The sequence below is a fragment of the Phasianus colchicus genome, chromosome 12, assembly GCF_987193195.1.
Source record: "Phasianus colchicus chromosome 12, bPhaCol1.hap1.1, whole genome shotgun sequence".
Taxonomy (NCBI): Eukaryota; Metazoa; Chordata; class Aves; order Galliformes; family Phasianidae; genus Phasianus; species Phasianus colchicus.
The window spans coordinates 16,789,134-16,815,802 of record NC_143447.1 but is presented as its reverse complement, the minus strand read 5'-3'; the positions used below and the strand labels follow the sequence as shown (position 1 = coordinate 16,815,802).

Here is a 26,669-nt window from a genome sequence, read left to right as displayed (position 1 = left end):
CAAGTGCACTTATTTCTGAACTTTAAAATTAATCCTATCACCCTTTTACAAACAGAATTGACCAGAGAGAGACCTGAGAAAGTTACCCATAAAACCATGAACTGCTGCTATGACACGAAATGCTGCCAAAGAGCAAAATTCCCCTTCTCCCACAGTAATAATTCCTGCTGGGAAAGCATTTTATTTTTTGGTCTAGATGTTTGTTTTTCTTCTCCAGGTGTGCTGATAATGACAGATTTGGGAAATGGCGACAGCTGAACGCCTGCACTCTTGTCAACCATTGCACCTTACTGCCTCAGTTTCCCTACTGCTGCATTAAAGCACATTTTTATCAGATACTGTTTTTTCAACTAGGAAAATTATCTCAGCATTTGATACCTATTTTCTTCCACTGAAGGACAGTTGTGATCTTCACATCAGAACCCATTCCACATCAGAGAAAGTGCTGGTGGGAGACACCGGCCTGTAACGCACTGATCCTCCATCTGTGGGGCTGCTGGCACTGCTAGTTCCAATAGTTCATCTGGAGGAAAAATATGTTTAACTTGGATATATGGGGCTTCAGAGACAGCAGGGCACACTCTAAGAAAATGCCCTGCTGGTCATCTAACCCGTGCTTTCATCACTGTGTAGTGCACACTGGCCTGCTCGGGAGGTGTGCCCTGCTCCTCCACTGCAGAGACCAGCAAACCCCAGAGATCGGTGGCTCCGCAGCTGCACATCCTGCCTTCTGAGCCCTGGGAGGGGACTGGAAGAACTGAATGTTTTATCTGCACCAGCCACCCCTACCTACCTTAAAGCCCCAAACCACGAGGGGCAGTTGGTTACACAGCACGGCGCAAGTATTAGCCCCAAGTGTTTCCTGAGGCCTGACTTCATTGGGTGCACGGCACAAGCCCTTTCCCATGTGATGTCTGAACTGAACCTCATCAGCAGAGCCCAGGCTCAGATCCTGACCCAGCCTGCACTGCAGCCCCTCTGCTGAACTAACCCGAGATGAAAGGCGTCAAATGACAGGATACAGAGTGCTGAGAGCTGGCAGCAGAGGTTTCTTCTGCAGACATCTTGCTGGTTGTTTTAAGGTCTTCTGCCTCTAAGTGGCACCATGCTGAGTGACTGAACACTTGACAGAATCTGTTCTACCTTTCATTGCAATGATTTATTACAGAGCTCCCAGTTTCCAAACTCTGAGCTTTCACAAGCACTGCCTGGACGTCAGAGCCCTTTTGTCAGAAACACCACAGCCTTCTGGAGTGATGGTCCCGGTACTACAAAATCCCTTTGGAAAGCCATGGCTCTTGAACCAGCACGGGGAAAGACTGAACTTTCATTTTTAGAGAATGCTCTCACATCCCCAGGATCTGCAATGAGAGGTACTCAAAATGCAGCCAGGAGAAGCTTTCTCTGCTGTAAATTTCCAGAGGATTACGCTGAATCATAGTCTTGCATAGTCCAGTTGATGGATTTGTATGTGCTTAATATAATTAGGCTCAGATTGTCTTTATGTAGCTTCTGCTCAGAGAGCAGGAAGTAGTCTGGAAGGGGGACAGAGGGTGTCCCAGAATGGATGGCTCCAGTCTACGTACACTATGAGACAGACAGACAGACAGACACTTATTCTGAACACCCTGAAACTGCTTAAGCGAAGCGAACTCCCCAGACCAGCTATGCAGTACTGGAAATGTGCTTCTGAAAACAGAAGGAAGTGATCTCTCGGTGCCACACTGGGCTCACAACACACCAGCATTCAGATATTCAAGCATCTACTATGAAATCTGACTTTGCTTTAGTACTTAGAGGTCCTCACACATTTTGTGGCGTTCAGGGCTGTCTTACTCTACCTTAAAATACAGTAAGGTTTTCCTGTCCCTACATAATGAAGCAAAATCCACACCCCACACTCCTACAGCTCAACAAACAACAAACCAGTGCAGTTCAGGAAAACTACGGATACTTTGAGAGAGCTAAAGAAATGTACATCATGAGAAAAGTTTTCCTGTATCTGAGAGAAGGTTGTCAGGATGTTAATATAGTACAGTGTGTAGTGAAGACTGGGAGATTTATGTGCCAATTCTGTGTATGATTTATTTAGATGAATCGTTTTTTATCAATATGTAAAAATCCAATAAATATAACTCCCTATACAAAGGGTTGCTCCAGTCCCAATGTTTCAGTGGACAGTTTTGGCAGGAAGTCAGGATGTGCATTAAAAACACACTTTTTGAGAAGTCTAATAAATAAAAGCTCTGAAATATGGTTTCCTACTGAGAAAGGCATTTTAAATCATTTTGATAAAGAACCTAAATTAGGCCTTAAAAGGAGGGGGAAGCTAGGTCCCTGCAACTAATTATTTATAGGTATTTTGAATATAAAAGTCCAGGAAGCCTGCCTCCATCCCCCATTCTCTGCCACAATAAAGGGGGAAGAAAAAGCCATTCCCCTTCCACCTCTCACCCAAATTAAAAGGCAGAAGTGTTAGAAAGGGGCCAAAGAAAACAAAATTAAAATGGGGAACAGGCACCTGACAAAAACAAGGAACTTCAGAAGTCCTGGAAAAAAAAACCACTTTCTCCCCAAAGCAGCGATACAGGAGGGGACTGGTCTTCACTTCTCCGCATTACTCAAGGGCTGCTACTCACCCCAGTCCTCTGAAGAGGGAATATACTGATATTTGCTAAGCACCACAGGGAATGTTTTTAGAAGTGAATAAACATTTGAATAGCCCTATTCTCTCTGAAAGTCAAAGCAATTTAGAGACGGCATAGAAGTCAAAACTGCTGGGGACTAAGGCTTCTGAATCACTTAAGTGCTTCTGGATATGTTAGCCCAAAAACGTAGCTGACATTTGGCATGCATACAGCCACCCACAGGCCTTGCCTTTAGGGGAGTTACAGCGTGGGGACCTGCTACCCCCTGGGCAGCAGAACCAGTGGGGCTGAAGACATGCTCGTGTGTTTCAATGGGAGTCTGTGGCTCCACAGCAGTAATTGGCAGCGCCCTTTTTTTGGATCTCAAGCCAAGCCCAGAAACTCAGGTGCAGTTCACAAGGCTCATCGCTCTGAATGGGAAGGCTGAGAAATGAGAGATTAATACATGGAAGCACAGTGTGTGTGCTGGAGAGATTTCTGCTATGGTGGTTGTGCCTATCAGGCTTCCTACTGAACTTACTGCTATTCATCTTACAGACATCTAGAATTTCCCTCCCTGTTCTCAGCTTCACCTTGTACTCCTTCTGCCTCCAGGCACGAGCCTCTCTCGTCCCTGCACAAGGGCCATTCATTCTCTGCTCCATCAGGAGCGCTTCCCTCTGAGTCTGGGTTCATCCCGCTCCTTGAATCTGACCTTCAGATCTTCCTTCTCATTGCAGGGCTCAGTAAGGTGTACTACAGAAAGAGCCACTGCACTTGCTGAAGCAGGAGGTTGCTAGCAAATAGCACTAGGGAAGAAAAACACAAACCTCAGAAAATTAATAGAAGCATTTAAGAGTTGGAATTTAACAATGTGGGTCTACATCTACCTTTGGCCTGGCTGTGTGCTGTAATTTCATAGGACACAAGAGCACCCTTCTGTTGACTGGGGGCAGTTACAAATCTTCTATCATCCACCAAATCCAAGCAAGACGGGGCTGCCCAGACTTACAGACAGCTCGCAGCCCTGATGTGTGCACAACCTGAACTTGCAGACAATGCCATCTCAGGTCAGAAATAGAGAAGAGCTCAGCCACACAGCACCAGTGCAGCATTTAGCTCCAAAGCTGACACAAATGAGTGGCCAAGTTTTCAAAATAACTGAGCACCTTGAGGGCTTTGTTGCCCGCAGACACATCAGCAGGAACTGCAGGACTCAGTTCTGAAAATCTGGGCTGGGAGTACTCAAAAAACAGGCCAAGGGCTCCTCTGAAAATATCCTAAATGACCAAATGAGAAAGAGCAACAGATAGGATGACAGCACAAAACCAGAAGGTGCTAGCTGCAATTGCAGACAAGATTCTGTCCCCACCCCAGTTCACAGCAGGTTTGAGATTTCTCCCAACCCACCAAAAAGAGAAGTTCACAGATAGTCGGAATGTCCAAAAAGAAAGAAAGAAAGAAAGAAAAAAAAAAAAAAAGCAAGCAAGAAAAAAGCAGAAATCTGAATTCAAATTGAGACTTAAGTAATAAAAAAAAACCTGCCAAAAATGTTCATTTGTGTCAGGAAAACTTAAACACAGGCTTCTGACATCTTCAACTGAACCAAAAAACATCAGCCATAATGATTTCTCCATCCAATTCAACATTAATATTCAGACAAATGTCAGAGGCTGTCATTTCCCAAATGAAGGCAATCCACGTTCATTTACATCTGGAACACCTTAGGTGCTGTGATGAACCAGCAGCACATTTTAAGCTGAAATGAACGAAAGAGGTAGAAGGCGATGCCTGAGTGTCTTCTGAAAAACATCAAAATGTATTTTCTTTTCAGTCCCTAAAAAAAGGATCTGATTATTTAGGGATCCTTTCCTCTTCACTTCATTATCATTAGCTTAGCAGGGCTGGGTAACCTAATTACTCAGCTAGAGCTGGAAACTGCATTTTCATGTAATAAGGTGTAAGAGGACTAGGCTGTCTAGCTTAGTAGTCAGTACTTAAAGAACAGCTGTAAAGAGTAGAGTCAGGAAAGCTGCAGCACAAGAGGAAATCCTCAGTAGAATTCAAGTGCTTTACATCTGTCATAAACATACTTCCAGATCAAATTAAAGGAATTTCTTTTAACTGTATTCACAGGCTCCAAACACTCCACACAACAAGCTGCCTGAGATCTTAGTCATTCTGAGAAATGAATCATTCCCCTTGTCATCTGGCTGTTCTCTGCTGACTGCTAATTGGCTGTATATTGATTTTAAGACTCTGTTAACACATTATATTTTTGTGTTAAGCCAGGAAAGCTTTTCTTGCTGAAAAATCACGTCCCATCCTTATTCCTCACAATATTCAGTTTTGTTCCTTCTCATTTATTTAGAATGACTGATCAACGCTGTTTAATCAGCTTTAAGTGGCTCTGTGAATTGTTCCATGCTATTGTAACCACCTACGTGTTTTTCTACCAGCACTTAACATCACAACATGAATTCTTCATTTTGGACTTCTGCGTTTGCCTCCTAATGCAAAAACTTAGCAGAGCAAATGAATGTTGGGGTAACACCCTGAGATTCTGGAATACAGCTGCTCAGAGAAATGACTTACCTAAAGGAAGAACTGCAAACACAGATCATAGGAACCATACCAGCATTTTTCCTCACTGATTTGAAACAGGTCAAGACTTTAAAAAAATTCCTGTAAAAAACTTTGCTGTTACAGTTGGCGATTAAAATTTACAATGAATTAGATAATAAATATTTTGTTTGCTTCTTCTGAAACGTCATTAGCAGCGCTGTCGCTCACTGGGCTATTACAGAACTGCTGCTGGCAAAAACTGAAGTATAACACACCAAAGCTTCATGTTTCAGATGCTTATAAAACTTAATTCCCTGAATAACACTACTAATTTGGGTCCACTTGTATGCCTGAAGATTGTACATAAATATTTTTAGTATGTAGTTAGACCACAACTTTGCTTTTATTGAACTGTTTCTAGCGGGCCTAAGATCTTGGTCACTCCAAAATAAAACACGTTGGTTACATTAAAGGTATTTAAACATTCAACAGATTTGCAGTTCCTTGCAAACATTTCTGTTCGTGCTGATTTTCTGAAAACAGGGACCAAAAGCATGTCGTCCCGTGACACTGCTACACAACCCTATGATTCTATGATTCCCCACTCTCCCCGTACTCTCACAGATCATTCTGGAAAAACCATTTCTGTGGTTCTCTGCCCTGCACTTTCACTATAGCAGGTGTTGGCTGCAAACTTTGGGGCTCTGCGCCTGGGACACACTTTTCTCAAGGAAATGCATCCAAGGACCTTGCCCTTTAAGCACAGATTAACATCTTAAATACAAAGTTTTCAGTAGCAAGAAATTCAAAGTGGGAGCTGAAGTTCTGCCGATCAGTACATCTGTGAAACAAGCACAGGCTGGAGTTTAGAAGAGCCACAGAGGAACCACGCCACTAGCACAGAGAAAAGTGCAATTTACATTTAAATGTATAATTATTAGAAACAGGGCGTGTATATTAGCTGTAATATTACCCATGTTTCAAAAAATTCCCAGTACGTGAAATACCAACACTTAACACAGCCTGGTGTGGAAGAAATCACACAGAAATGTAAAGGCAGAACATGATACGCGTGCTATGGGACATCTGAAAAACAAGTCTGAGTCCATGATGATTACATGCCAGATACATCTGTGAGCTAAAGGAAGCTGTTCCACATTGGTAGGTTTGGGGAGATGCTTTTTTCATTTCACAGGAGCCTATACACTGGATGCAAAACGTGTACTTAGAATCACAGAATCACAGAATCACCAAGGTTGGAAAAGACCTAAAAGATCATCCAGTCCAACCGTTCACCTATTACCAATAGCTCCCACTAAACCATGTCCCTCAACACCACATCCAGTCTTTCCTTGAACACCCCCAGGGTCGGTGACTCCACCACCTCCCTGGGCAATCCATTCCAGTGCCTGACCACCCTTTCTGAAAAGTAATACTTCCTCATGTCCAGCTTGTATCTCCCCTGCCGTAGCTTGAAACCATTCCCTATGGTCCTGTCACTAATGACACGAGAGAAGAGGCCAACCCCCAGCTCACTACAACCTCCCTTCAGGAAGTTATAGAGAGCATACTTGTGCATGCACGGTGTACATGAAGTGTATAAAAGAAGAAAATGGCCTCTGTAATTTACCACTAATATGTCAAAGGAAGAACCATCAACACGAAAACGGAGGAAGCCGCACAACCTACCCAATCTGTTTTTATGTAGTAACGTAAATGGAAACACCAAACTACTATGAAAAGCAGTTTACTCAATAATTCAGACTGAGGAATATGCTGATGGGTACGTCACCCTTACCCTTAAACTGCAGCTTATTAAACACTTCATATCTGATACCAGTGAGTAGAGTGGAGGATTCAATGAGAGGATCGCTTTGCTGCTAATCCTAACACTTCAGTCACTGTAAGGTTTTGTCCATTCAACACACCTTACAAATAACAGACAGAACTCTGCTTTCAATTACTGGGGTGCAACTCTGACTGAAGTCAGCAGATGTTGCACCTCAGGAACTTTTAGAAGGACGGATGCTGAATAAAAGCCTGGGAGAAAAACTCTGAAGAGAATGCTTCTGCTGAAAAACTGGTTTTTCAAATAAAGGGAAGTTCTGCGACAAGCATGTTTCACAGGCAAAAAATGAACTTTTATGAATCAGTTTTCTGTTGAAATCTTGAAACATTTAATTTTCATTGTCTGAATTTTTTGGAGGAAATAAGTGCAATCATTTGACGCTGCTGGGAGACAGGGAAAGGAAATGAGAAGAAGGAAAGCCACCATCTGTCAGAAAGTTCGTTACAAATTATCAGTTCAAAGTTTTAGATGTTCAGAAAGAAGGATGAGATACAGGTAGGTACGTGATTTTCAGCACAGCAACATGTGAGTGCAGCATGATGTGGGCATCCACCGCTGGTGGGTTTGTTCCATGGCCACCAACCAGAGCGTGGCTGGCAGCAACACGCTATAGAAATGTGTCAGTGCTTGTTCAGAGAACAATGCACAAGAACAGAGCTCCAAAAAATGGGTGGAAATTAAGCCTCCGTAAATTCAGCCATTTCCCAGGGTGTAAATCCAAGCAGAGATTTCAGGAAGCAGAACGTGTGAAATAAGACAGGTGCCTGTCCCTGAGCAGAGCAGTCTGGAGGTGGTTAGTACATACCACAAGTTTTCAACCCACTGTGCAGAGCTGGTCCAGGAGCAGCAGCGCTGCGGCTGGAAAAGGCGAGCGCTTCGGACACCACGGCACAGAACTGCCCTGAAGGTCAGCTTGGTGCTCTGGGCCATAAAGGAGAAATGTGAGTCTGTCTATAAACTTCACTTTCATGGGAAGTCCGGAGAGTCCCATGAAGTCGATAGGACTATTTTGAGGACCAAGAATCACTTGCATCAAATAAAAATTTCAGGGTTAGGCCGTAAAGCATGCAAAATATATTGTATCATGAAATATGAGTCAACACCGCAGTGATACAGACATTACTCATGTGTATGTTAGACATCTCTGTTACACGAACAAACCCCATCTTCTATTCTTGGGAAAGATTATTGAAAACAGAACTCCTGCAGAGGATAGTTGGGGCTTGGCTTTGACAGCTCAGCTCCTTTCCACCTCGGAGATTTGCAAAGTTATTTGGGGCAGCTGCTGTTCCGTGCCTGGGCTCCCACGTGGACTCCCGGTGTGTCGGTGCGATGCACCTCAGCCACTGCAGGTGCTGTGTGAGGAGGGCAGGCGCTCGGACTGCTCTGGTAGACAGGAGGAAGATGTGACACAGCCCCAGGCCAGACAGAAGTCCTGGTAAGCAGGGAAATGGTGCATTTACAGCTCTACTGGCTGAAGTTGGATGGGGAATTAAGAATGTTATGTGGACAAGTCCTCCTTGTTAGCTGCAAGTGGAGATTTCTGGGAGAAAAGATTTCTGTTCACTTCTATTCCTCTCATCTCCAGAAGCCACCAAGAACACAGCCCTGATTTTTCAGGCATTGTGCAGCATGTGTAAAATCCAAGTAGCCACTGCACAAAGCTCGCCTGCTATTTTAAGGCTGGCTACTGAAACAAGTGTGGGTTAGACAGACTGTGAAAGAGGGAGGAAGGGAAGGAAAAAGGCTAAACAGCAGTAGGAAACATGGCTAGAAAGGACTATTTGCACAACTGATGGTTCTGAGCCGCTAGATTATGCTGACAGTACATTAATCATATGTTACAGCCATATGCACACATACTGATAAAGTTATATTTATGTCTGCCTGTAAATGAACATTAGATGCAAATTATGTAAAATATTGACAATGTTATATCACGTTAATAGGATAAATATTTTAAATATTGTACATATAAAAATATTTTTGCATTACACTACCGGAAGGAATTACAAAAATATGTATGTGGGAGATGAGCTTATGGCCTACACTAGCTCCAAAGATTGGGCACAAAATCCCAGATTGCCCACAGACTCCTTCTGTAATTTAGTAAAAGCTTCCCAGTGGGTTCAGAGGATAGCTGCTAAGACCTGGATGCTGAAAGTCACTTGGGTCACTATGCAGTGTACTTGCTCTTTAAAGACCTTCCCTTCACCACGCTCACTTTGCCAAAAAAACCAAACCTGCAGGCCAGCTCTGTCTATACTGAATTTAAGAGCCTTGCTTTTCTCTTGTCTGTTTTAGATGCTGGCTGCCCAGCAGCAGGAGCATGTCTCCCATAACCCAGTCTGTGGCCGTACATGAAAACACCAAGTGCTTTTTGCTGCAGGAAGATCTTCCTTACAAAGCCCGGGGAAAAGGAGTGGTTAAAAAGTAATTCTAAACCCCAGATTTCTTTGAGCATGTGTATGTTGTGATTGCTTTGCTCTGGGACTATCTTCCAGTTCCTTTCCTCTTTTGCCATATGCTGCCCTGATGACACCACCTCCAGGAGGGAGTGTTTGGGCAATTTCCCTGACAGTGCTGAAAAGTCCCTTTGCACCCACCTCTCCTGTTCTGCTGCCTCATCTCCTGCACTGCTCTCCACGGATGAATTCCTGCAGTGTTTCGTCTAACCACCTCACATCTCCCTTGTTGGAGGCTTGTGTGCTCAGCTTACATCCAGTCTCATCAGGATGTCTTTTTGATTTAAGCTCTTGTCTTCTCCCTGCTCGGCCTAATACCTCATCTGTTAGCCACTGCTGCTTTTTGCATTGTTTCTTTATCCCAGTCATATTGTGTGCCGTGTCTCGGCTGACATCTTCTCCCTCACACCGCGACTCATTTGGTCCCTTTTTAGTGCTGGCATGACAACTGCACCTCCAACTGGCTGTTAACTTCTGCTCTGAAGCTGTCACTGATATGCCCTGGGAGAAATCCCTTGCATGGAAATAGCGTTGATTGTTTTTTTTTTTCCCCACTTGTATTTTTCTGGGACATAAAACGTCCCTATCAGAAGATCAGAAGCCAGGAGATAGGTACAGGGCAAGTGGTGACGTTTAACTAGGAATTCACTGACATATGGTCAGAAGTCAGTCAACTTGGCTTAGAGAAGGGAGTATCTGTGCAACTGTCCTGTCACCGACTTGAAGGTAAATGGATTTAGTCTCCACCTCAAGATGTAACGTGTCCTTTATCTTATTCGCTCTTCCCTTATCTCCTTCTCTCATTTTATATCAGATTCATTACGAACAGTGTTCCTCTGCTTCCCCTTCCATTAAAAAGAATCCTTACAACAAAAGCACCACTGATTTGCAGGGCAGAGCAGCAGAGAAAGTCATGAATCTTCACGAATAGCAGCCCTGATCCCACAAGCACTTCTGCATTAGAGTCAATGAAACGTTCAAGTCCATAACGTTAAGTCTATGTGAAGATCTCTGGCAGGCCAAAACCATGGAGCCTATTTGGACGTCACGACTGGGTACAGACATGAATTTGACCCTTCCAATATTCACTCAGCTCTGACAATAAGCTATTTGAGAAGTTGCTTTAGAAATAATTATTCACAAATTCTCTAATAGTTTCTTTACTCTTTCAATAGGCTTGGAATACAGCTTCCCTGTTACACAGCTTTCTTGTTTGCGATAGTTCTCTAGCAAAAAAAGTTTAAAGGAGAAAGTTCTAAAGAAACATGGGCAGCTGTTACTGTCACATTAATGTCTTTTGGACCAACAGACAGAATTAGACAGATAGATATCGAATGAAAGAAAGATCTAAATAAAGATCAAACCCAAGAAAGAAAACGTTCCAAGAGCGGTTCTTGAAGACTTTCAAGGGCGTTTGAGTAGCATTTCCCCTACTCAAAAATGCATCAAAAAAGAGAAGTGGATCTTTACAGCAGTAGCATGTCCTTACATTTTGTAGGCCAAGGTTACTGCTGGCTGGCTTAGGAAGAAAATGCTTCACCACTGAATGGTCTTCAATTTTTTTTTAGGTCACTATTAACACAGTTTGGAAACAGAATATCAGACCCCATTAGGCACTGGCTGTACTCTGGTCTTTATATATTCTCCCTTATCGTATATCCAAATAGTGCACTTTTTTCTATACAGATACAGGCGTTGCGTTATTTGGAAAAAGCAAACGCAGGCTCTCAGTTTTAGTTCTATTGACTGCTCTGCACGACACGATGCCCTGCTCCACATTTATCTGCAAGCAGTGATGCCATGTAAAATTTTCGCACAACATTTAGCAGAACTTCTCAAATCCGGAGTGCAGAGAAAAGCTGAGCACATACAGCGTAACAGTTTCCACAAAAAACATTCCCATTACGTTTCTGTCTGCTTTATACATTCACTCTATTGAACATAGGTAACAGCGGGAACACTTGAAAAACCAGCGCTATGCAATTCTGAGCAAGTGTGGGAAGTATTCAAGGAGAAGGAGCTGCCCATGCACACAGTTACACTCACAAACTTGAGTCACATTGCCTCCCTCATCTCATCAAGAAAGAAAAAATATGTAGCAAGAGAAAGCAGAAAAGCCAGTCTTCATATTCTGCAAGTCTAAAGGATCGAGCACACAGATGCACACAGGCCCACTACAAGTAAGCACGTTGGTTTAAGATGTAACCTTATCTCTTTTAAGTACCATTGTACTCAAACTACACATCCAAGGATGGATTCTCTCGGTAAGTATTCAAGGATGTTGCTAGTGATAGCAGTCTTCATATAAAAGCCTGAGGAACAGTATATACTAATGTCATTTCAGTGGAGAGAGCAGGAACTACTTTCCCAAAAGAGAAAACCTTCTGTAACATGATCAGCAAGAAGCCCTGATGTCTCTGTATGCACAGTCTCTTTTACCACGTCCATACCCTTGGTGAAGGAAGGAGTCAAAGAAGGGGAGGATATGTGGGATCACTGTTCTCTGTGACCCAGGGCATCCAGACAGGATAACCCAGCCCTGTATCTGTGCTGCTGTCTACAAGGAGTTAAATAAATTGTGACATATGCCTGCCCATTTTCATTTACCTGCATGTTCCGGTCAATAATGCGCACTGCTTTTTGGCTTCTCTTCTTACGTCAAAGGCAAAGCAAGCAGAACAGTGCCCATAGCATGACTAAAGGCACATTTATGCTCGCTGCTGACCCAAAAGTAAGATTTGTCTGCCCTTGTGCAACCTTACTCTAGGATAAGGCCTCTCTGTTCCTGCTGCTGAGTTCCATTCCCAGATGAAGATTAAGAAATAAAGCACAGAGTGTCTTCAAGATGGGAGCAAATTAGAAGACATGTCAAAAGAACAACTACAACAGGAACTCTTAAATGCCAGGTCTTAAATCATTCTGGCAAATTGTCAGTGTGCTTATATTTCTGCCTTACTCCCCCAAGTTTGGTGATGGATGACTACTGATAGGAGTGAGTTGGAACTTGTGGCCGATCCCAGCATTCCCCTGCTGCCACAAGGTAAGGAATTGGTTCTGATTTAGTTTAAGAACTTAATGTAACCACATCAGAAAAACAAACCCCTGATTTGTAGCTCAAAGGAATACAGTCAGGATACAGTATAAAATATTGAGAAACTACTTTTACATTTGCAGAGAGCCAGTAGTTCTTTCTATCCCACTGAGGTGCCGATTGTGGTTGGCATTAAAAAGCCTCCTCAAATGGGTTTTTGTGGGGGTTTCTTTTGGGCAAGTTGTGCATATTAAGGTGTCCAGATCAGCTGTACACATCGACTTCTCAGTGAGACATTTAACAGGAAGGAGCATGCGCTCTTCTTTAAGGCTCCATTTATACTGCATTTTACAGTTCTGACGGAGATTAGGTAACTTGCTAAAGACCACATGGCAAGCAGGTGGCAGAACAGAACTACAGCTTGGAAATGCCTCTTGCTCTTCTGTCTGCTGAAGAGTCAGACGAGGCTGACCTGTGTGAATGTAATGAGGAAGGGAGCGAGGCAGAGAGTGCACAAGAACTTCTCTCCTTTTATCACACCTTTGCATGCCCACGAGGGCCCTGACCTCTCCTACCCCAAGCCCTCTGCAAGAGGGCAGGTTCAGGAAGGATCAGGGTGAAATGTGAACTCACTATTTATCACTCTGAGAGGTCAGACAGAGAATCTGGACGTGAGGCAGAAGCATCTTGGATTTCTTCCAAGGCTGGAGTAGCTGCTGTGGTATGTGCTGCCCGGGATTTTCCAGGGCAAATTCTGATTCAGCTCTAAGTCTATTCAGAGGCTCTGCCTGAAATTTTTCATTCTTATCCATTCAGCCGAGGGCACTCAGGGCATCCTGACCACTAGACAGCATCCCTTCGTACTGCAGAGCTCTGCTACTCCAGTGCCTGCAGCACAGCAGCTCTGCAGCCAGTGGAAATAGCTCTGCTCTGCTGACACAGGTCTATAGCAGCGAAGGATCTGGCCTCATATTTTGACTGTCACAAGCAGGACTGCTCTTTCCTATTTTCATCATCACCAAGAAGATTTTGTTTAGGACTTTGGTCTACAAAGATCTTATTATAGAGAAATGAAAAGAAAACTCATCTAAAATCTGGTTACATTGAAAAATTCCAGCTGTCTTGCAATTCAATGCAGCTGTGCTATCTAGTATCTTTTTCTCTTCCTTTTGCATCTCTTTATAGAACATTAGCTTCTATAGAAATATGCCTTTTTTTTTTTTCCTTACACATGGCAATTTTTTTTTCCTCCCCTCTTCATTATTTGCTGGCTGTTATTTCCACCAATCAAACCTACAGACTCTAACAAGGAAAATGCAAAGATATTTTGAGACAGAGAAGGAGCAAGGAGGAAAAAAATAGCATTTGATGTGAAGAGTTTTTACTGGCAGTCGCTTGTCCATGATTTTTCCTTATAGAAACAGTAATATGATGATATTATGCAACTGCCTTCACACATTAGAATCATTATGAGCAGTAGCTCTGTGATACCATACAGCAGGTGCTAGGAACGGTTTTGCTTTTTTCCCCAAAGCAACTACAAAATTACTTACGATTTCATTACAGAACAATCTACACTTTGTGGGGAGAAGTTTGTATTATTTTGTGATTGTGTTAGCAAGAAAAAAATATATATCTTTCTGGGGAATTTGCAGCAGTCTCTGGGTGAAAACTAAGCTGAGTTCCTTTGTAGCCAAATGCCGATGTCCTCAGTCAGGCAAAACTCCGATGGAACTGGAAGGGCTCCAATCCTCACTCTGCTCTCTGCTTCCTCCTGCGAGCCCAAGTCAGGAGGGCTCTCTGCCACTCACCTGAGCACCGAACAATGCAGAGCAGTGGGCAAAATGCAATCCCTCATCCGAGGCTGAAAGGGTCACTACAAGGGGAGCTCCTACATTTATCTCACCGTTAGGATGAACATGAAATCAAAATGTTCTATCAAAAAAATTCAGCGTATGTGGGGTGAGACAGGCTCACAGACAGGCAGGTGGGAGGTGCAGCCAAAGCCCTCTGAGAGGCACCAGCCCACTTCAAGCAACGTGTGTCTTTTATCCTCTCTCCAGTGAAACCCCAGGGCTTAAGAAAGCCTCACCTCTGGCCAGCTCAGGTTATTCCAGCAGGAGTAACTCCAGGTGATGCCAGGCAGCCACAGCCTGAGCCCCGCAGGCCTCTGTGTGAGGAGGACCAGCAGGTTTATACAGACATCTCCATCCCAGCACTGCCTGCTCCCAACACCCCCATGGCACCTGGGCTGCCAGCCTCAGAACTGCTACGTTCTGATCAGAAACCAAGCAGAGATTTTTCTCAAGTTTCTCCTTTTTGGTCAGGGAATTGAAAAGCTGTGGTAGAAATCCAAGAGCCCCAGTTCCTCACAGCTTCATTTTCATACCCCAAAGACTAAAATCTTTCCCCCCTGAAGCCTACCTTCATCTGTTAGCCCTCAGATACAATTAAAATATCAAAAAGTAATTTTCCACTCAACAAAATACTCAGTCTCTTATTTTCCATTATCAGAAAATGCTTTGCTCTTATTTTACAAATACTTCCTACTAAATGTTACCTTTAAAAGCTGAAAAAAAAAAAAAAAACAAAACCAAAACCTCTTACATTAAAGACAGGCAGCAGAAACAGGAAAAACCATAGAAGAAGAAATGGTGTGTGTACATTTCTCATTAGCAAAAGAACGGTCAGGCACAGTAACGCAGTGGTTACCAAATGACTGAAACATTCTGCCTGAATGTGAACACCTAAAGAGCAAATCACAACATTCAAAGCTACAGCAACACAGTGCAGCATTTGTTACATCTGAAAGCAGAGATACAGATCAATTATACTCAGGAGAAAATAACATCATTCCTTGCAAGGTACAGCTTTGAGTAAGACATACCATGCTTTCAGGAATGGTATTTTAAACACCGATCACAGCTGATTGTGGTTGCGCTGCCAGAGGAAAACACAGGAATAATATTGTTTCCAAGCCTTGGTGTCACATTGAATCAGCAGCAAGGCCCTGGATAGCTGCTTCAGCCACTGCTTTCCAGACAGATACGCTTTAGAGCTGGTTGCTTCAGCTACAAAGCCAGAGCATGAAGAAAGAGAGCGCGGTGATTCCTGCACACGGGGTGAGGGACTGCCAGGGCTTTAAGCAATGCTGCTCTGTAAGGAAGGGGCGCGAGAACCTGGCCATTTTAGAAGGACTCCTTGGAGATCTCTTGCTGTTGCCATTGAGCATAGCTGGGGCAGTAGGACAGCTGCAGGGTGCAGCCTCAGCCGCAATGCCTGCTGGCTGTCAGACTCGGGCCCTCTGACAATCGAATGCCCTGAACAGCTCTAAGTGAAAGCAGCACCCAGTGACCTGCTAGCCAGAACGTACACAACGCATACAATGGCTTGTCTTTGTAGCTGCTCCATCAGCCCAGCCTCCTGCAGAACTGAGCACAAACCGCTGACGGATTGGTCCAAACCAGCAGGCATAAATAAATGCTTCTTTGTCACCGTTCCTATGAAGACAGTACCTGACCCTTCGCTCAGATCTATGCTTCTTCTCATGCTCAAATTCAGCTGCTCACCCCGGGTACCTCTGCGTGCATCTGGCTTCCCCCAGCAGCTGTGCTGCACAGCTACACATCCTCGCGCCTCCCAGCCCTAGCGTTTGTTGTAGAATAAATACATGGATTCTGAAAGCATTCGATCCCCACATTCTAGGGCTGTGAATGCATATATAAATAAGGGAAAAGAACCGACAAAACGCACTCCTTCATGTGAAAACAAACAAGTTCCACGGCCAGAGAAACCCAGGTCCCACTCGCGCGATTCACGCTCCCCAGACGGCCGAGCCGGAGCAGCTGACCCGGCCAGCACTGAGGACGTGCAGGGTGCTCCCCAACCCCTGGCCCCTTCGCCGACCGCGGCGGAAGCGGGGCGGCGCGCCGGGCCCCAAGTGCCGCTTTGTGCCGGGCGCCCGCTCTGCGCCGCGGACGGTAGGTGGCGCTGTCGCACCGCGCAGGCGGACGCCGCTCCGCACCGCTGCGCTCCGTGCGCTCCAGCCGCCGAAGGGGCCCGGCAGCGGCAGGGGGAGGATTCCGCGCCCGGCCCTGAGAAACGGGCACTTTCTTGCAATTAAAATTGTTTCTATTACTTTGTCTTTCCGTATATATATATATATTTTTTATCCCCCCACAGGGTTTCTATTACATTCCTGATTTATTTATTTATTTATTTATTTTCAGCATGAAAGAATCAGCTCGCTGCAAAGCCCCAGAAACTCTCGGGAATTCCCGCACAGAGATGAATATGGATGAAAATCTATATTACCCCAGGCACCAACTTAGCGCAGGATGTTTATGAAATATTCCTCAAATGCAGTTTATTTACAAATCAAGTTATCCACTTATGTGAGACACTTAAAACATTTAGGCGCTCGGTGGGCAGTTGTTGTTATTGTTATTAGCAGTGGTTGGGCTGCAGGTGCTCAGCTCTGGGCACGGTGGCATTGCGGCCCTCCTGCCCAGCAGGGACTGCGAGCAGCCGGCTCTGACCACGGGAAGTTCCCTGTCGGCATCAGCCAGAGCTGAGGCCGAGGTGCAGAAGGAAACTGAGGGAGGAAGAACAGCTTCCAGGACTATTTTTTTTTTTTTTTCCAGTGGATTTGTGTTAGCAGCATTTGTTCGGAGTACCCACAACATCAGAGCTCCTTTTTGAGGAATTCTGATCAGGAAAGAAGCTGATGAGAAATGGGTATTTCTTCCCTGCTTATGTTTGTGCATCACACACTTCTTCCTCGTTTCTTTGGGCAGAAAAGATCACACACCCAGCTTAACACAACCCAGCTTTGCACCATTAAAAGGAGGATAAACTGGAACACTTGGGAAGGACTACACCAGCTTCGAAAGAATATTTTTAGCAAACCCCTGAGCCCTAACAATTTGTAAAATGAGAAAAATTCCTTAGTAGCCTCTGAGCTGCATTCCAGTACACGGAGCTGTATCTTTGCACTGCAGAACACACAAACATTCTGCATTCTCTATTTCTGGCGGCGCACGCATCTGAGCAAGGGCAACACGCAGCACTGTCCCTGTCTTACAGAAAGCGATAACTATGGTAACAGGATGTCAGCTGGTGGAGGATTTTGTTTTTAAATGGTGACTTTACGTCCACTTTCCCACACATGCATTAGGATTTTGCATCTGTAGCAAAGCTGTGCTCGCTGTGCTCAGAGCAGAGAAAGCTCCATGGCCGGTGCTGTCTGCAGCGTGTCCACACCGAGCCGTGCGAGACGTGGAGCCGAGCGCACCGCAACTACAGGGCAGAGGGAGCAACTCTTTTCATGAAGGATCTCTCTAACTCATCAAAAGACAGACAGACTTTGCCTGTACAGAGTACAAAATCACAGCAAGAACTTGTTACCTCTGTGCAACTCCTCCGGACGGAGTCTTTCTCCGTTTGGTGAGGATGGAATCGCTTGAGGTGCAAACCGGCCCCTTCCTTTTAACTGCCTCACCATCCCTGAGGAAGGGATGGAATTCTGTGTTTCAGAGCAGGGCTCTTTCTTTGTTGATTTGCCTCCCGCTCTGTTTTAAGGAAGCATTTCAAATGGAAACCCTCTGATACAAGTATCTGCCTCACAGTAAAACTATCCAACAAAAAGTGCCTCTGCTCTGCATATCTTACACACAACACTGTTTATTTCCCTGTGCCATTTCCTTCTACAAAACCATCCCCAAATAACCTCTTCCTGCCTAATAAAATTACAATCTTTTTCATGTGAAAAAAAAAAAAAAAAAAAAGGTGACAAATATATGCACAGTGGTCGAGTCTTTGTTGCTACGTGCTGTTTCTCATCAAAGGTTTCAACTCTTCTCTCAGGTAATCTGGAAGGGGGACTGAAATCGGAGGCATCCTGTATGGGCAATGAGCTCCTTCCTTCCCCATGGTCCTGCATCAGCTTCCTGCCCAGCAAATCAGAGGGCTTTCTCACAGTTTTACTTATGCATACAGATTAAGAAAATTAAAAAAATAAATAAAAAATAAAAAAAAAATTAAAAAGCAATTTTAAAAGGAGCAGTGGAAAAGATTCTTCAGAGCAAGGAACTCGGATAAAGCTGACCAGCAATGCATCAGAAAAGCAAACGCCCCAAAACTCAGAGGCAGATGTTCTGTCCTTAGCTCACCCCTGTGCAGCAGGGCACTGCAGCCCATTTCACACTGTTTAGAGAGTCATGCTCTTTGCATGCTGCTCTCCTGTGTAAATACGAATGCAGAACAGCAAAGCTGTCATCATTCTCGCTAAGTTCCCTAAACTTCAGGGAATTTAGAGACAGGCCTTTAGCAGCATTATAGGCCCTCTGAATAGAAAATTTGTTCTTTCTCTCCTGAATAAAAACCGAAAGGAAAAAGCTCCACAAAACCCTCCCTGGATGTTTGAAAGAAGCTTATCGATCAGATAAACCTCAATACTGATAAGATGTGCGTATTTCTTAAGATGTAATTTCTAAACAAACACGCTTTTCTTTCCATGGGAGCTGGGTAGAAATGGGTGGTGGGATCTGAGGCCTCTGCTATGCAGGAGGGCAGACGATACAGCCTCTCTACATTTCTGAATTCAGGAACTGCTCAAGTTATTTGCTAGATCTTCGTCTCTTCGAGTTCTAGGGGGTGAAAATGAAGTTAAATTAAAAGCTTTTACAAAATACCTTTTATTTGGTACTTATCTGAAAGGTAAGCATCACAGTTCCACAAACATATGTATGCAATATTGCTTTAACTGGGTCTTTTTAATACCACAGATTCATCTCCTGTGAAGTTACGCTGTTATATAAATGACCTCGAGAGCCAATTCCATGTGTGAAACTGACACAGCACTGAATGCTCATACAAGCCAGGAGCATGCATGCTAACCCTGTCTACTGACATGTCCGGATTTTTTTTTAAGGCTCCTTAGCAAAAACAGCTACTATGTACAGTGAAATAAACTGCCTGCCTTTAATGTTCATTTTCCCAAAGCATCTGCCGAAAAGCTCTCATCCACGTGCTGCACCTGCTAAAATCAGATTAAAGCAAAACCAAAGCTGTTTTCTAAAGGGTCTGTGTCTGGGGGAGGGTGAGGAATTCAAAAATCAGGAAGACTTTTTAAAAAGTATTTTGTGGTTTAAAATGAGAAACTGAATTTTTTAATTTTTTGTTCTTTTTAATGAAAAAAATTTAACTAAATTTAGACCAAGATAAAAGCCAGCAATAAAAATCAAGTTAAAGGCTCCCCCTTGGCTAGGACTTAATTTGAAATAGAAGGAAGACTGTAACCAAACCAAAGCTGTCTCTATACCCAGCAGTCCTGCACTGACCATGAAGTGTTCTGCTAGGAATAGATGTCTGCATTTGCTCATTTTTCAGAGCAAAAACGCATCACCTTAGTTCAAAGAATAGATGTTTTAAGGATCTTACTGGGTAAATGATAAATTATAGTATTTGCTGGTTTAGTGATTATTTAGTGCTTGTCTCTCATTTTCTGTTCTGACTGAAGGCTAGAAATAGAGAAATAAAAGCCTGAGGGACAGAATGCTTGTTTGGGTAATCGCTAACAAAGCCAGCTGTGAGGTACCCAAAAAGGACAGATCAGGTATCACTTCTGCATTAAATATTACATCTGCTTTCAATGTTGTTGGGTTTTTTTTTGTTTGTTTGTTTGTTTTGTGGTCATTTCAGGTCTTTGTGCAAAGTTACTTAACGTTGCCTTTCACTATGTTACACCAATGTGTTCTGCGATAGCAGAGCTCTGCCCATTCCAATGAGATGGCCCTATGGAGCTTCCTTCTCACGTCACACCTTTTGATTAAAGCATGCTTCCAGCACACAGTCTCACCTTCCCCATTCTCCCTCCTCCTTGCTCGTGTGAAGCCATTTGCAATATAAATTACAGAATCAACTGTTGAGTTTACAGATCGAATATGCATGAAGATATTGCATAATATTATTACCTTTTCCGGCCTAACAGAGGTAAACACGTCTAAAATTTTTGTTGGTGGAAGAGTGGATATTTATATACTGTAGGTATTAATTACAGTTGGACTAATTTAAAGTTTCTGTTATTAATTCCTTCATAGTTTTACTGCCATCAGGATTAACTGCAGCCACCCACGAGCACAACCACTTGGTAATATTCTTAATTACACAGAGGAAACATTCTCCTTATAGTTAAAACAGCTCTTTAACAAGCGCCTTGTAATCTCCTGTTTGTTAAAAATAAATATTAGTGCAGAAAAAAAAAACAGAGGCCAATGCTACAAGAATAAAAATGGGCCGCAGGGACTCAGACTCGCAGTGAGTTTGGTGAGTGCTTGATTCCTTGTTTGGTTGAAAAAAGACTGGATTGGCTATCGACAGGTCCCTATCAATAGGCAGACCCCGGAGGTCTGGCTATTTGCACATGGCCTGATTGACTTGTCCTTAATAGACATATAATTGTTGACAAATACCTTCCAATAGACTGTGGCAGGCATGGCCGGGCAGACAAAAGAGGCTTCTCTGTGACAGAGAGCAGAGAGGAGCGACTCGGGGGGACGTGGCACCTTAACCAGGAGACAGCCAGCTTCCCACAAGAAGCTTTCAGAGCAGAACCTGTAAAGCCAGCCCTGCTTTGTACCTCCAGCAGTGACAGCCAGCGCAGACATGAAAAGCAGCGCCGTCTGTAGAGCGTGTGGGATCCATTCAGGGCTCCTCTTCTTCTATGCAACTTCAAAATAGAGCTTAATCATAACAGCAAACCTCTGCACTTAATTCCACGCTTTCCCCAGGGCCTGAAGATTTAAAAAACATGACTGGATTTTTTCCTATCACTGTTTGCTTTCTATCAGCATCCACTCCAGCTGTTACTACAGACCGAATCCCAGGGCAGGTGGACCCTCAGCTGCTCTTAAGGCCTAATATTTCCACCAATTCATTAAATAATACGGCAACGTTAATTGTACGAGTAGATTAACTGAATGCACTGACTGGGGCTGCGTGGTTCTGCAGCGTTCCAGTCTCCATTGATTGCTGCAATCACTGTGGACTGTTGGTGCTTCCGAAAGCAAGATACAAAAGTGGATGCTTAATGCAAGTCACCGGTTGCCCAACATTTTGCCTGACCTTTCAAGGAAATGTGTGGTGGAGGTTGCAATCTACATCTAAGGATCCAGGACTAAGTGCAGCTTCAGTTTTTGTGCAGTGCCTTCACACACACGGATCGAAACGAGAGTAAAATAATACATTTACTGCGCGATTATTTTCTGCGTTAAATAACAACGCAGGGGAAGAAAAAAAGGTGTAAGGAAGGGAAAAAAAAGAGATAATAAACTGCATTTATCTGTCCTCAAGATAATAGTTCTATATTAGATATGTTGGGGAATTAATTACATGGATTTTTAGAATGTTTAGTACATTATAGGCATTGCAATACTTGTCACAAGACAAAAGGCCATTGAAATGATGCAGTACAGCCTTAGGCAGCCATAAAAGAACAAATTGTTCAAGTTTGTGTATCAGTGCGAGATCCAAAGCAGCCTGGCTCCAAGGGAAATACCAGTGAAACGCAGAGATGTACCTACCCTATGGATTTACCCAGAACGCTGGACTCTGGCCTTTCAGTCCAGGGTTTGATGTGCTACCTTTCCCCCTCAGTGGCAAGCTGAGAAATCACTCCTGAACGTTTGCCTCGCAGGATTTCTTCCCTCAGTCATTGTGGATTTAGTAATTCCTGCCCTGCTGGGATACAGAGCTTGTCAGGGAGAGGTGACACCGTTATCCTGTGGCGTAAGCAACTCGCAGAGAGAAGACGGAGAGGTGGGGGGAAGAGGGTCGGGTCAGGAAGGGTGCTCACTGAACCTCTAAGCTAATGTCTTCAGCTTCCCACCTCTAAGCTCCCCCACCTCTTCCCTCCCAAACTAATAAAAATAACCATTAAAAAAAAAAGAGACGGGGAAAAAAAAAAAAAAAAAAGCAGCGCAGGCCGTGATCACAGAGACAAGTGAAGTAGGTTACAAATTAGTGTGACACCATCAAGGTGACACTGTGGACAACCTCTGACACCCGACACAAAGCTGAATGCCTTGTGCCAAAAAGACCTTGAGCCTTGTCTTTGATTCTTATTGATCAAATACATAGATTAAATACAGTATCAGATGGCAAGGCTAAAGCCTGGATTCTGTATGCAGCAAAGACCCTCAGACATGAAAGACCAGATATACAACAGAGATAGGGAGACAGGCAGATAGGGAGAGAGATACAGCACGACTGTATTGTGAATAAACAGATGTAGGCTGAGGCAGACAATTTTATCTGGCAGATGGGTTGGGCTTTTTGCACTTACTGCACTTCTTACAGGTCATGAAATCCAAATGTCAATAATATCAGGAATAAGGGACAGCGTTTTTAACTGCGTTTTTGCAATCCCTAAACATTCCTACGCATGTGCATCCTGTAACCAGCTGCTTCAAAACGGTGTGAGTGCTTGTGTGTGTGTGTGTATATGTCCATTAATTCAGAATTACTCCAATTACGAGCTTTTGATGCTCCAAACCCCTCTTTCTAACCCAAAAGAGATGGAAAGCCCTCGGCCTGTCCAATCAGATCATTTTCCCTCCTGCCTGTAGCAGATGTAAGCAATTTACTTTTTTATTTCTGCATATTCAGTGCGAGCGGAGCTGTTGGTGACTTCTCACCCCGGAGCCTGCAGGATTCTAACCCTATCAAATTAAAGCATTTTGCTCACTTATTCCCAAGCGCTCGGCTGCTGCTTAGCAGGCCTCCCGCTGCATAGCAATGGCGGGCGTTCGTGTCCGCTCATACCCCGAGCCTAATCAGAGATTATTAAGGAAAATATACAGTGCTTTAATTTGATGAGACTGGTTGTAGGTACTGCAGTTAAAGGTCACACTCTTGCGTGTATCTCCCTCAGTCACTGTAATATTTTCCTCTCGCTTGACAATCCTCAGCTCCAAACAATAGGCCAAGAAGACACGTTTATTTTTGTCACGCTGTGATGAGCTCAATAGGGACAAAAATGAATTATTTAAAGTTCGCATAAACAAACAACCCCAGGCCAGGTTCCCCTTGGCCCTTTTACCCCCTTTGCGTTTCTGCGCACGCGTGTGCGCACACTCGCTTTGTCTGCCTCTTGCCTTCAGACAGCATTTAATCAAACTCCTCTCCATTCGAAAGCAAAACCATTCTGATGTGAAGCCCAGGCACGGTGGCTGATTGGCAAGCACCTGTGGAAGCATGAGGGTATGTCCCAGCATCAAGAGCCTGGAAAGGACTTTCTGCTTTGGCTCAGAAAGCTTTCTTCACCCAATAGGAGGCAACGAGGCTATCCTGGGCAAAAGAAAACACACATGCAAGAAAGGATGTGACAGGCACTGAGCCTGCTGCCAACAGTGGGAACCAAAGGGGTTTGGTTCAGTCCTGTGCAATTCAAAGGGCTGAGGGAAGGGAATCACCTCCAGCCTGTCTGATTGTGCCATGGTAATTAGCTCGTGGCCTAGTCTATTTTCACACTGCTTCCAGCCGAGGCTCTGTGGGTGTGGCAGGGGGCTGCAGGAAGGGCAGACAACAATTTTCTTCTTTCCTCTGCCATAACTCTGCTGACATTTGTTAAAATAGTGAGGTGCTTTGGTCTCTTGTAAGAGCTGTGCGGTGGGGAGGGAAAGAGCGAGCCAGTGAGAGACGGGTGGGCTAATGGTAATCTCCTGTCGAGCCTAATGATTTGAGCATATGTGTCCATGCAGCAGACCAACAGCAGGCTTATTTACCTCCAAAATTTACATGAGAATTGCTTTATGCAGCTGTATGTAAAAATTCAAACCACACAGTGTCACTGTATCACGCAGGTCAATCCCAAGCCCAGTGGCATTATAGCGAGAGACAAAAGCCTCGCCACTTTGCCAGGGTTTCCTTTAGGACTGAAAGTTGTTGTATTAAAAATGAAAAACAACTACAAAAAAAAAAAAAAAAAATGCCAGCCTCTACCTACCGCTGCTCCCTTTCCAGATTCCCTTTGCATTCCTCAAAGGCTGCCAAAATTATGAGGACCTGGAGCCTGATCCTGCTTCTGCCCCTCTCAGCAGGCTGCGGGGAGGGCTGCGAAGGATGCCAGGATCGGGCCAGCTTCATTTTGTGTCTGTGAATAATCCTGTTAGCTGATCCCCAGGCACAGACTTTTTATATACACATTACTGATGGGCAAAGGCGGAAGAGTTCAGAGAGGTGCAGCTTCAGTATTTATCCTAAACAGAGGCAGACAGGCTCAGGCTGCTTGGGATGCTGGAGGCATCCCGGTCCGTCTGGTAAATTGCTTGTGATTGCTTGGTTGTTGGTTTTGTTTTTCTCTCTCCGATCTGAACTGCCTGTGATATCTCCAGAAAAACCACAGCTCGAAATGCTGTGGAAATACACACTGTATTCATTTCTACAGAGAACTGGGGAATCCTCTGCTGCAGGAGAAATCGGGATCTCCCAAAACCACCTCAATTATTTGTGTTACATTGATAACATCTCTGATAACGTCTCACTTTCTGTGATATGAGAACAGCATTCTAATTCAGAAGCTGTAATTCTTAGTGTTTCTAAAATAATCTGAAAAGATTTGACTGGCAAATTGGATTGGTATTTCTAGCACCTTACTGATACGAACGTGGTCAGACACAGCAGCAAATGTGTGTGCAGCGGAACACCCTCAGAAAATGCAGAAGGATATCAAGGGGAAAAAAGTTACCTTCACTTTTTTTTAAACTTTATAAAAAGTTTTTCTGCAGAGGCTTGGGACAGTTCTTATTTTAGTCTGAACCAATTATTCAGCCTTAATACCTGGACCCTGGTATGCTTCTGTCTTTGATCAGAAAGAACTTGCCTGAAGGCCAGCTCAAGAGAGGTTCAAAGTCAAATGCTTTGATTTAAACCACTCTGCTCCCATCCATGAAAGAAGATGAGAAGAAGCTCTCTAGTATGAAGACAGAGATAAGTGCAATGCAGCATGTCACATGCACTATTACAATGCGAAGCATAAAAAAAAAGGTATTTCGGGGAGCACAGTGCTTGGAACACAAATCACCCTAACAATCTGATGTTTTTGGCGCTGGTAAAACACCATGGGGATTACTGCACAATTCTCTAGCCTGTGAGAAACTTCACATATTCCACAGTAATGCAAGAAAGAAAGATCTTCAGCATGACCAAAGCCATGGACTCAGATGCTCATGGTCTGAGAGCCTCTGGAACAATTTATAAGAGTCTGCTTTCGACATATGGAGGGTGAGACAGTGCTGCACCATTTCAGTTCTCTGAACAATCCTGACATTGAGACATTTTGCTATTTCAACACTCCAAACAGCTATTTAGCTACGTGACTAAACGTCTTTCCAGAGTTTATAAGACTTGGAGCACTGAGGAAACCCCTGCCCTAGTACTGCAGTGATTAGTGGGATGATACGTACTGCCTACCGTGGGAAGGGACAGGACTTGGGCCCACAAATCAACCTGGATTCTGCAAAAGAAAGGAAGCACAACTTCCCGATGGCAATTGGAGTTTGCTCTCCTCTCCTCAAGCACCTTTGAACCTCAACATGTATTAAAAAAAATGTTTTAAAAAAAAAAAAAATCTCCTCCCTGGGCTTCACACAGGAAATGAACTGCAGGAAACAAAGTATCAAAATACAGCCTTGCACTGACAGTGTCAGCATTTTATTGCTCGGGTTGTAATCACTGGTGGAGGAGCATACAGCAACGTGCCATGCAGGCTGCACTGGCTGGAAATGCAGGGAGATGATTTTCCCCCTTGACATTCAGAACTTCACTTTGTTGACAAGAACTAAGGGAATGAAAAGGAGAAAGGCTTTTTCAGAATTTCTTTTTCTACTTCTGGTGAATGAAAGTAACTTTCCTTTAGCCGTGAGGGCTGTGGTGAATATGTTTTGTCACTGTATCCTGCTGTGTCTTTTCACTGGGGAGCGTTTTGATGGCAGAGCCCTTCTTCTCTCCCCTGACTGGTACCCTAGGCATCCTCCTAGCTTCTGCTTCTCATTAATGTGTCCCTGTCTATCCCCTCGGCATCCTGATAATTCAAACAGGAGAAGCCTAGAGATCATTGCAGGATAGCACTGTAG

The 26,669-nt window shown here is 44.0% G+C and overlaps 2 long non-coding RNA genes across 3 annotated transcripts in view; one reads left to right on the top strand and one right to left on the bottom strand.

Moving 5' to 3' along the window:
- Positions 1–6,087, top strand: part of LOC116225421 (uncharacterized) — a 144,725-nt gene extending 138,638 nt beyond the window's left edge. Inside the window, exon 15 of the long non-coding RNA XR_016470472.1 lies at positions 218–6,087. This is a non-coding gene — a long non-coding RNA (uncharacterized LOC116225421). The remainder of the gene's footprint in view (positions 1–217) is intronic.
- Positions 1–26,669, bottom strand: part of LOC116225420 (uncharacterized) — an 83,119-nt gene that overhangs the window by 20,269 nt on the left and 36,181 nt on the right. The gene's annotated exons all lie outside the window — the stretch shown is intronic.